Source organism: Macrobrachium rosenbergii, chromosome 21, assembly GCF_040412425.1.
Source record: "Macrobrachium rosenbergii isolate ZJJX-2024 chromosome 21, ASM4041242v1, whole genome shotgun sequence".
In the NCBI taxonomy this organism is placed as follows: domain Eukaryota; kingdom Metazoa; phylum Arthropoda; class Malacostraca; order Decapoda; family Palaemonidae; genus Macrobrachium; species Macrobrachium rosenbergii.
This window is the reverse complement of record NC_089761.1, coordinates 30,350,644-30,360,643: the sequence shown is the minus strand read 5'-3', so window position 1 is coordinate 30,360,643 and position 10,000 is coordinate 30,350,644. Positions and strand designations below refer to the sequence as shown.

The window sequence follows — 10,000 nt, the reverse complement described above, 5'->3', positions numbered from 1 at the left end:
CCCGACGTCTGAGTAGTGGGATGTTCGTGTTTACAGTGCTGAACAAGAGGTGAGTACAAGAGGGATCTGCTCTCTCTCTCTCTCTCTCTCTCTCTCTCTCTCTCTCTCTCTCTCTCTCGCGAGACGATTCGCAAGGGATACCCACGGCTCTATACCAAACACTCTTATAGTCGTGGGGATGCAGCAGTGGGATCTCTCTCTCTCTCTCTCTCTCTCTCTCTCTCTCTCTCTCTCTCTCTAGGCTAGACGATTCGCAGGGGATACCAAACCGTCTTAAAGTCGTGGGGATACTGTAGTGGGATCTCTCTCTCTCTCTTTCTAGACGGTTCGGGGGATACCAAACCCTCTTAAAGTCGTGGGGATGCTGTAGTGGTCTCTCTCTCTCTCTCTCTCTGTAGACGATTCACAGGGGATACCAAACCCTCTTGTAATCATAAGGATATCGTCGTGTGATACCCCGTTGGGATTCCTACCGTGTGGTGAGAAGGGGTATCCTTTGCTAATCTTAGTGTGAAGACGAGACATATCCACTTAAATTAGATCGTTCGATATTCGTGTCTGTGTTGCGTAATATTTGCTGAATGAAGTAATTGCCTGCATGGAAATGTGTGCAGTTAATTTAGAGTTTTTACCGGGGTACTGCAGATGGCTGGGTAATAAGCAAGATTAATTGTTTTAGTTTCTTATGTGTATTTTCATAGTGAGATCTAATTTCGGCCGATTTGTACCGTTCGTATTATATACATGGTAAAAGTTGTATTTGACAGGTTAAATAAATACGTTATTATTCATGACAAATGATTTCATCTATTCCAGGTTTTGGTTAAAAATTGCCCGTTCCGTTTGTGAGCGTTGGTCCTTCAACAGGCAATTGAAAGTTACTGGTTCGGAGCCATTATTGTCTTTTGAGTGGGACGATGTTAGAAACGAATTCATCTCGACTCGCATCATATTCTTGGCACTTTTACTGGCATTTGGCTCTTGTTTTCAGACTAATAATGTGGACAGAGATGAGAACGACTTTTTAAGTTTTGTATTTCTTTGTTAATCAATATACCGACGGTATAATTCAGTAGGAGCTTTGTTACATGTAGGGTTGTGTGTAGCACTGGACGCCTAGACCTTGTAACTGTAGTAGTAAGAATTAAAAAAATACATTTTGCTTTCTTAGAGAGAATAAAGCAACTGGCTTTGGTAAAGGATAGACAAGAGAGTATCAAGGTAGGAAAGCAGTTACTCTACATGCATCAGATACTTGTAGAGTAATTGGGAGACATATGCTAGGGACGGTTGATTGACAGAGGAGCTTATATATATTATATATATATGTGTGTGTGTGTATCCATAATTGCTTTTAGCATACAAAAAGTGTGGTTGAATGTTGTAGCAAATGTAGGGAAGTTTAACGTGCTGCCTTCTTAGCATCTTTGTAGACATAATAAATGTTTTTGAAAGTCTTTGAATATCATAATTTAAGGGCTGGGCGAACGATGCCAGACGATGCGCAGGCAGTAGACTACGAAGTGTTGAACATCTCTGAATGAAGGTTGCTGGCTGGATATTAATTTGGAACGAATCTGGAAAGGCGTGTGTCGACTTCCACTTAATCGGTCTGGAATGTATCGATCAGCTGTCTCCAGTTGAGCTGAATGTGAATCAGTCAACCTCCTTCAAATGAGTCTGGAATGCAACAGTAAGCCTTTAGTGAAGGTATCAGGATACATGAGTCTGGAATGCAACAGTGAGCCTTCAGTGAAGGTATCAGGACATATGAATCAGGAATGCAAAAGTCACCTTTCCCCAGACGTCTGTGGGAAACGCATCAATAAACCAAGGCTTCTTAAATGTGTTTGGAATGCATCTGTCAGCTTCCTCAAATCAAGTCCAAATTTGCATCAGCTCTCTTCAGGCAGAGTCTGGAATGCATCAGTCATCCTTTTATAAAATAGCTTTGTGATTTTAGTTGCCCTTTTCCAAAAGCGTAAAGTAGTCTTGAGGAATTAGTTACCTTTTTCCGAAAGAGCGAAGGGGTCCTGAGGCATTAGTTACCCTTTTCCAAAAGAGTAAAGCAGTCTTGAGGCATTAGTTACCTTTTTCCTAAAGGAGTTCTTCGAGTGCATCAGTCAATCTTCTCATGAGTCTGTAGTACATCATTCATCCAGTAAATGAGTCAGGAATGCATCTATCAACTATTCTCCACTTTTGCCAAAAGGTTAATACTTGGTCTACAAGAGCGAAGTAATAAGCTTGTTACCTAGTACTAGGAAGAACAGGCCACTTGAATTGAAATGTTCTTTCTGGTTACGGTGCCCTCTGACAGTCCTGTTAATAAGCAACAATCAAAAATTGCGAAGAGAAAATTATTACTTATATGCATATTCTTCCCCACTTTCTTTGAAGGAATATGTAGAGTATCAGTTAAATTCTTTTAACAGATTCTGGTACTCATCAGTCAGCCTCCTGTAAGTGAGTTTGGATTGCATCGATAAATCCTCGCTGAACGAGCCTGGAAATCACCAGTAAATCTCTGGAAACGAGTCTGGAATGCATTAAATCAGCTTTCTCTAACAAAGTCCAAAAGGCATCGATTTTCTTTAAGGGAGTTTTAAATGTAGTATTCAGCCTCCTTTAACGAGTCTGCGAAATGCATCGATCACTTCTAAATGAGTCTGGAATGATAACTATCAACCTTTCTCCAAAGGAGGGTGATCCATCAATCAGCCCTCTTTAAAGGAGCCTGGAGTGCATCAGTCATTTTTTGCATAGCAGTCTGGAGGTATCATTCATCCTTTTCTAAAGGAGCGTGGACTGCCAGCAATTTATTTAGTCAACTTTCTTTGAAAGAATCTATCTGTATCAGTCAGCCTCCTCTGAGCGAATCTGCAGCACGCCAGTCAGTCTCATGGAAGAGCCTGGATTGCGTCATGGAATCCACTCTAAACAAGTCTGGAATGCATCAGTAAATCCACCTGAACGAGTCTGGGATTTATGGGTGAGCCTCCTGTAATTAAATCCAAAATGCATCAACTTTCTTCGAACAGGTACCTAGAATGTGCTATCGTTATCACCGTCCTCTGAACAAGCCTGCCATACATCAAGCTCCTGAAAACGAGTCTGGAATTCATCAGTCAACTTCCTCTTCTCTCCTCACTCCCCTACCCCCTCCCTCCCCCCTGCCCCCTTTTTTTTAAAGGCTGTTTAATTGATGTCAGGACGTGAAATGTGCCTCGCATAATGTCAGGGTGTATTGAGTGAAACACCTGTTGGGGTCCTGCGCTCTGCTAATTATTCTCCTCTGGGGTGGGTGGCCGTGAGCTTGCATGTCCCGAACGGCATGATTTGCCTCCACTTTATGGCTGCTAACCAGGAGCTGGCCGGGCGTTATGCCGTAGTTTTAAGTAAATATAATTTCGAGAAGGCAGTCGATGACGTAATTAAAAGCGCATGCGTGTCGTGTCCTTTACGGCGATATTAAAAGATAGTTTGAGTGGCCGGGGCTGACATTTTCCATTCTCGTTAGCGCCGCGAAGATTGGTTGTTTGTTCTCGGGAGACCTGTTCTCTTTTATTCGTCATCTTCGGAGTCTTTAAGGTTTTTCCATTTAATGATGGCCTGCGCGCATTTGCATACTGACGCTTTTGTTGTAGCTTTAGAGGTTTACTCACATGTGCATAAGTTACCTCGAGATATTTGCATGTTTCCTCTTCGCTGCTTGTTGTTATGATGTGATCGCAGCCGTGTGTAATTAACCTTTCATTTTGCCGTATCATTATGATTCATTTTGAAGTATAAAGAGATACTTGCCTCGCGAGTAAGTCATCGTGAATTTGTATTGATTTAACGCTTTTATGCACGGCGAGGTTTACGTTATTATCATTATTATTCATTGTAAATTATGCAGCACAACTTTATGCACAATAACCTTTAAGGGTTCATTGTGAAGTCTGTTTGGAAGTCCGGTCCCCCGTAGCGGGGTGGGGGTGGGGGTAGGGGGTTGATACGAGGTTGTCAAGCGAAGGAAATTTTATAAGGATAACAAAGATATCTTGAGGAGTCAAGCCCATACTTTGTTCTCCATCTTGTGCAAAAATATGACTTTAATGTTTGATTCTGAGAAAACAGAAAAAAAGGCAAGAGAAAAAAAAGTAGTTTCAGACATAAAACTCTGAACGATATCTTATTACAGGTTTGCATGAGAGGACATAGGTAGTAAGTATAGTCTTGGCGGAGACTGGGGTAGGAGGAGAGAGAGAGAGAGAGAGAGAGAGAGAGAGAGAGAGAGAGAGAGAGAGAGAGAGAGAGACAGGGGGGTGGAATTGTTGTCTGGGGGTGAGAAAACGCGAGAAAATGTTGAGTGTTGCATGAATTTTGTGTGTGTTCGTTCGGCCGTTGAGATTCACGTTGAAAGGGAAGATAGAGACTACGAAGGGAATGCGGTAGGAGGGGAATGCAACTCGGAAGGAAAGAAATAGGACAAGATGATAAGCAGAGCTAGCTGGCGGGAGAATCGAGTGTACAAGGGAAAATGAAGGAAGCTAGCAGGTTATTCTGTGCATCCTCAATAATTTCATCAGAAATATTAGTTCCTCGTTGGACGAGTCGGTAGAGTTCTCGGCTAGCACTCTGCTAGGCCCGAGTTCGAGTCTCGGGCCGGCCAATGAAGAATTAGAGGAATTTATTTCTCGGTATAATGTGGTTCGGATTCACAATAAGCTGTAGGTCCCGTTGCTAGGTAACCAATTGGTTCTGTAGTCACGTAAAATAAGTCTAATCCCTTCGGGCCAGCCCTAGGAGAGCTGTTAATCAACTCAGTGGTCTGGTTAAACTAAAGTACACTTACTTATCAGAAATATTGAGGAGTGAGTAAAATTACTCAAATTGGAGTTATGTAAGTTTTTTTGTTATTGATTTTCAATTGGAGATATTTGTTGAAGATTCAAGTGGAGATATTTGTTGAAGATGAAGGTGAGAAAACTTAAGGACATTTAGAGACAGTAAACGGAATGTCATGGCAGAGTAACTGATAAATGCCCCTTTATACATTTTGCTTAATCAGTACGTTCTCTGCCTTTGAATGATGTAATCACTCATGCTTCTTTTAGCTTCCAAAATAAATTGGTTTCTGTTTTTTTCATTGTATTAGTATCTTTTCTATTGCATCAATCCCTTGCATAATAACACGAAAGTAATCAACCTGTACATGAAGAAGACATTACGCAACATCTTTGTGTGAAAATACGCAAAGCTAGATTGATGGGGTAAAATTTCCTGAGAAGGCTGAAAAGTGTTTGAAACAGAACAAGTGAAAGTTTTTCGAGTGGTTCCTGATATTACACACTTGTCATTTTCGAGGAGGGCACCAAGAACGGTTTAGGATATTAGGAAGATTTCCTTAATCTCGGTCGGATTTTTTATTTTTTACAAGTGCAGGTATATACAGTAGCACGCTGGCTTGGGCACTTTTAGGTATGCCTGGAATATGCCAGCGTTAAATGCAAAAAGAAGACTACAGAACGGGTACGTGCTCTATGAGAAATTCGAGTTCTTGAAAAAAGACCACAGCTATGTGATGAGGTGTAGGAAAGATATATATATATATATATATATATATATATATATATATATATATATATATATATATATATATATATATATATATATCTATATATATCCCTTTTCTATTTTGCTTTTGTATTCGCTTGGCCACGTGACCAGCCCTTTTAAGGTATACAGGGACCACCAGTGGGGTAGCATACATACAGTCTTCTCCAATAACTGCCCTTAGGTGTCGAACAGTAGACCCAGTCTCTCTCTCTCTCTCTCTCTTTCTCTCTCTCTGTCAGTCTTGTCTGTGTGTGTGTGTGTGTGTGTGTGTGTGTGTTCACCTGTAAAACGTCAACCCTTGCTGAGGTCAGCCGTGGTCAGCCAGGACCATCATCATGGTCATGAGCCGTCTGTCAGCGTCATCTGCGGTCACCTATGGAGTTCTGTGTCTGTAACAGATTATTAAACGATTGCCGGGCGCCAATTATGTAAATAGAGGTGTATTATTCAGCAGTGCGGTCACTTTGCCTGCCTCCCTCCTCCTTTTCGAGGCCTGGCGATGGCAGTTAGGAACCATTTAGCGTCGTAACTCATGTTTACGAGTGGTTATTACGTTGTGCTTAAAAACAGTATCAGTCTCACTCGGGGCAAACAGCTCAAAACCTTTGCACAAGATCACCCCCACCCCTCCACCCCCGTCTTCCCATTCCCCCTTCCATCCCCTTCCCTGCTCTTAACCAGTCCCATCCCCAAAACAAGCCTTTTTACCTAGCCCCCCCTCCCTACCTTTTAGTATTCGCATCCCTTCTTGTCCTTACAGAACTTGCTCGTCGCTCGTCCCCTTCCCACATCCTGTCCCCCCTTCCCCACGTCACCCACTCCTCCCCCACTCCTCCCCCTCCTCCACCTCACCCATTCCTCCCCTCCCCACCTCACCCATTCCTCCCCTCCCCTTCCCCCGCCTCACCCACTCCTCCTTCCCCTTCCCCCCACCTCACCAACTCCTCCCCGTCCCCTCACCCACTCCTCCCCCCTCCCCTTTCCCAACCTCACCCACTCCTCCCCTCCTCTTCCCCACCTCACCCACTCCTCCCCCTCCCCTTCCCCCACCTCACCCACTCCTCCCCACCTGTAACGAACCTTCCAAAAACAATTTCTCTCTCTCTCTCTCTCTCTCTCTCTCTCTCTCTCTCTCTCTCTCTTTTTTTTTTTTTTTTTTTTTTGCTTTCTACTGTCAATTTGTTTCGCTCTGTTTCACGGCGGTCACACCCGAAACATTAGCAGATGGACGCAGATGATATAATACCTCGTCTTTATCATAGGCTGGAAGTCAGAAAACTACCTGTTTCTAAAATGGCGCCAACGAGTTGATGTATTGCCCCGGTGGTCGGAGGGTTTATTGTTTATTGTTTCTGAAGGCAGAGAGGTTTTGTCCCTTGGGTTTTTACCTACTAGATCTGTCGGAGATAAAAGATAAATAAACAAAAAAAAGAAAAACGAGTTCCTGTCTTGTGGTCAAGTAAAAGTTGTGTCTTTGGGGAGTAATGATTGCATGCAAGCGCCAGAATAAGAAAATGATTGAACGCACGCAGAAACTTGATGATGAACTGACAGGAACTCAGTAAATCCAGTGAATGAATGAACACAAATGAATTATCAATAAACCCAGGGAGTGAATGAACACAGATTATCAATAAATCTAGTAAATGAATGAACGAAAACTACCAATAAATCCAGTGAATGAATGAACACAAATGAATTATAAATAAATCCACTGAATGAATGAACACTGATTATCAATAAATCTAGTTAATGAATGAACACAAATTATAAAAAACATGATCATCCATAAATCCAGTGAATGACTGAACATGTAAATAAATTATCAGTAACTACAGTGAATGAATGAATACAAATTATAAAAAAATTCAGTGAATGAACGAACTCACAAATTATCAATTCCAGAGAATGCCTTAACACAGATTGATTATAAAACGAATGAATGGACCGAAACCAGCCAATAAATGATATAATGAAGAAATGGAACGATATGAATGGATAGATGAAAATGTAAATGAATGAACATAGTAGATTGGTTAGGAAATCAACGACAGTCCCAAAGTAAACATATGAATGTGTAAATGAATGAAAAACAAATAAATTATGAAGTAAGTCACTGACCAGAAGTAAACAAAGAAAAGAAAAAGTATATGAAATAACAGAAAATAGTAAACAAACGAATATGTAAGCGAATGAAAAACAAACAAATAAATAGTTATGTAAATAAGTGAACTGAAGTAAATAGGAAGTATATGAAAGAACAGAAAATAGTAAATAAGTGAATGACAAGAAATGAAATGAAAAAAAAGATCTCCCTACGGGGTTGTATAAGATCCCCCTACGGGGTTCCCAGGGGCCTCTTCTTATTAGCACGTAAGGCTTAACTTTAAGGTGCAGTTCACATGCAGATGAGGTCATTCTATACACCTATAAGTAATTCAGGGGAGTATTACGAACGAGGCGAAATTAGAAGCCTCAGGGTAAAAGAGTCCCAGGAGACAAAAAGAAAAAAAAAAAAGAAGACTGGTATTTGAATCATTCAGTTTTCGACACAAAAGCTTAAGTTGTGTTTAGATCCGTCTGAAATTTCGTACATGCGTCTGTAACCAGATACTGTATTCAGTTCAGTAGCTCTGTCCTTCCCCACACCGCAGGGAGGGGTAGTGTCGTCAGTGCACCTCGCGCCGTGCACTGCAGGCATGCCTTCGGTCCCTAGCTGCAACCCCTTTCGTTTCTTTTGCGAGGTTTTCCTCCTGTTACGCCTTTCAAACCTTTCGCTGTCAATTTCCATTTCAGCGCTGAATGACCTTATAGGTTCCAGTGCTTGGCCTTTGTCCTAAGTTCTGTATTCAGTTCAATAGCTCTATTCGGGCTCCTTCTTAGAAACCAAGAGAAAACTATACAAACTTTGCTTCTTAATTCTCAGTCAAAGACAAGGACGGACGGTTTAGATGAAAGGATAAACGTACAGCGAGAGAGAGAGAGAGAGAGAGAGAGAGAGAGAGAGAGAGAGAGAGAGAAATGACGAAACCCAATCCTCGGGATCTTCTAATAGTGTCGGACCCGACGAGAAATGAGGCGTAATGATAACTATTCGGGGAGAATTATTATACAAAAACAAAAGCAAGAGGTCGAAAGCCAGAAAGCAATCACAGGACGGAAGGACGATAAATATCGTTTTTTTTATATAGTTTTTTTTCTTCCTCTCTCTCTGATTTAAGGCAATATAAAACAATTACATTGCCCCGAATCAAGTCGTCGACGGTGAATATCGGCGTTAATCAATTCTCCCCCTCACCTATGGCTCTCCTCACGCGTGGTTCTTCCTCCTCCTCCTCCTCCTCCTCCTCCTCCCCTCCCTCCTCCTCCTCCTCCTCCTCCTCCTCCTCCTCCTCCTCCTCCTCCTCCTTCTCCAGAGCTAGGAAGGAGAAAAAGGAAAAAGTCGCATCGCATTCTGAATGTTTATTTGGTGGCGTCAATAAGTACTAATGACAGACACAGGGCAGTTATTTCGACACGATATCGCCGCCTCATGACGAAGAAGAAGAAGAAGAAGGCGCATGGCGTTCATCGAACCGTGGACACAGGGGGGTGGGCGGAGTAAGGGGGAGGGGGAAAAGGGGGAGTCTTCGGAAGAAAGTATAAAATATACTGGGGGGAATAGAAAAATAATTTCGTATGTCGTGATTTGTTTTTTCTTTTCTTTTCATTTTTTTTTATTTCTCCAGGAGACTTTTGAGAAATAGAGGTTTCTGAGGACCTCCCAAAAGGAAATTATGTCGGGCTGGAATTACTCTCTGCGAGGAATTTTAGAGAACGAATGGCGTCTCCTCTTGTGATTTCGAATACATATAGTGTATAGAATTGCAGTCGCTGGCATCGTAAAATAAGACGTACAGGCCACCCTGAAGTGCCTAGGGGCGGGGGGGAAGGGTGGGGGATGGTGAGGAGGAGGAGGGGGAGGAGTTGGCGTTGGTGGAGGAGGCACTCCGCCACGGCACTTGTAGCATTGTCTGACCGCCGTGAATGAGCAAACTCCTGGTCATCATGGCAGTCGGCCGTATGTCATGGGAGATTACGTATTATCGTCCTTATGGACAGGAGGTCGGAAGGACGATTACCCTTTGTGGCGGGATAATAAGATTTGGAGGTTTATACCCGGCGCCTTGCTCAATAAAATGACACGGTAGCACCCTCACCTTGGTATTACCTGCCTGAGTGACAATCAGGGCAGTGTGCCCCCGAGATTTGTCACACCGCGGAACTGACATAGGGCGAGAAAAACAGAGAGAGAGAGAGAGAGAGAGAGAGAGAGAGAGAGAATACAGTACAATTCAGTTTTGTCGACAAAACACAAAATAAAAGAAACGGCTGTAATTTTGTCGTAATGCATGAC

General features: G+C 42.5%; 1 protein-coding gene across 4 annotated transcripts in view; it reads right to left on the bottom strand.

Annotated features, from left to right (window-relative positions):
• The window catches only part of LOC136849845 (LIM/homeobox protein Lhx1-like), a 325,756-nt gene that overhangs the window by 153,453 nt on the left and 162,303 nt on the right, over nucleotides 1–10,000 (bottom strand). The gene's annotated exons all lie outside the window — the stretch shown is intronic.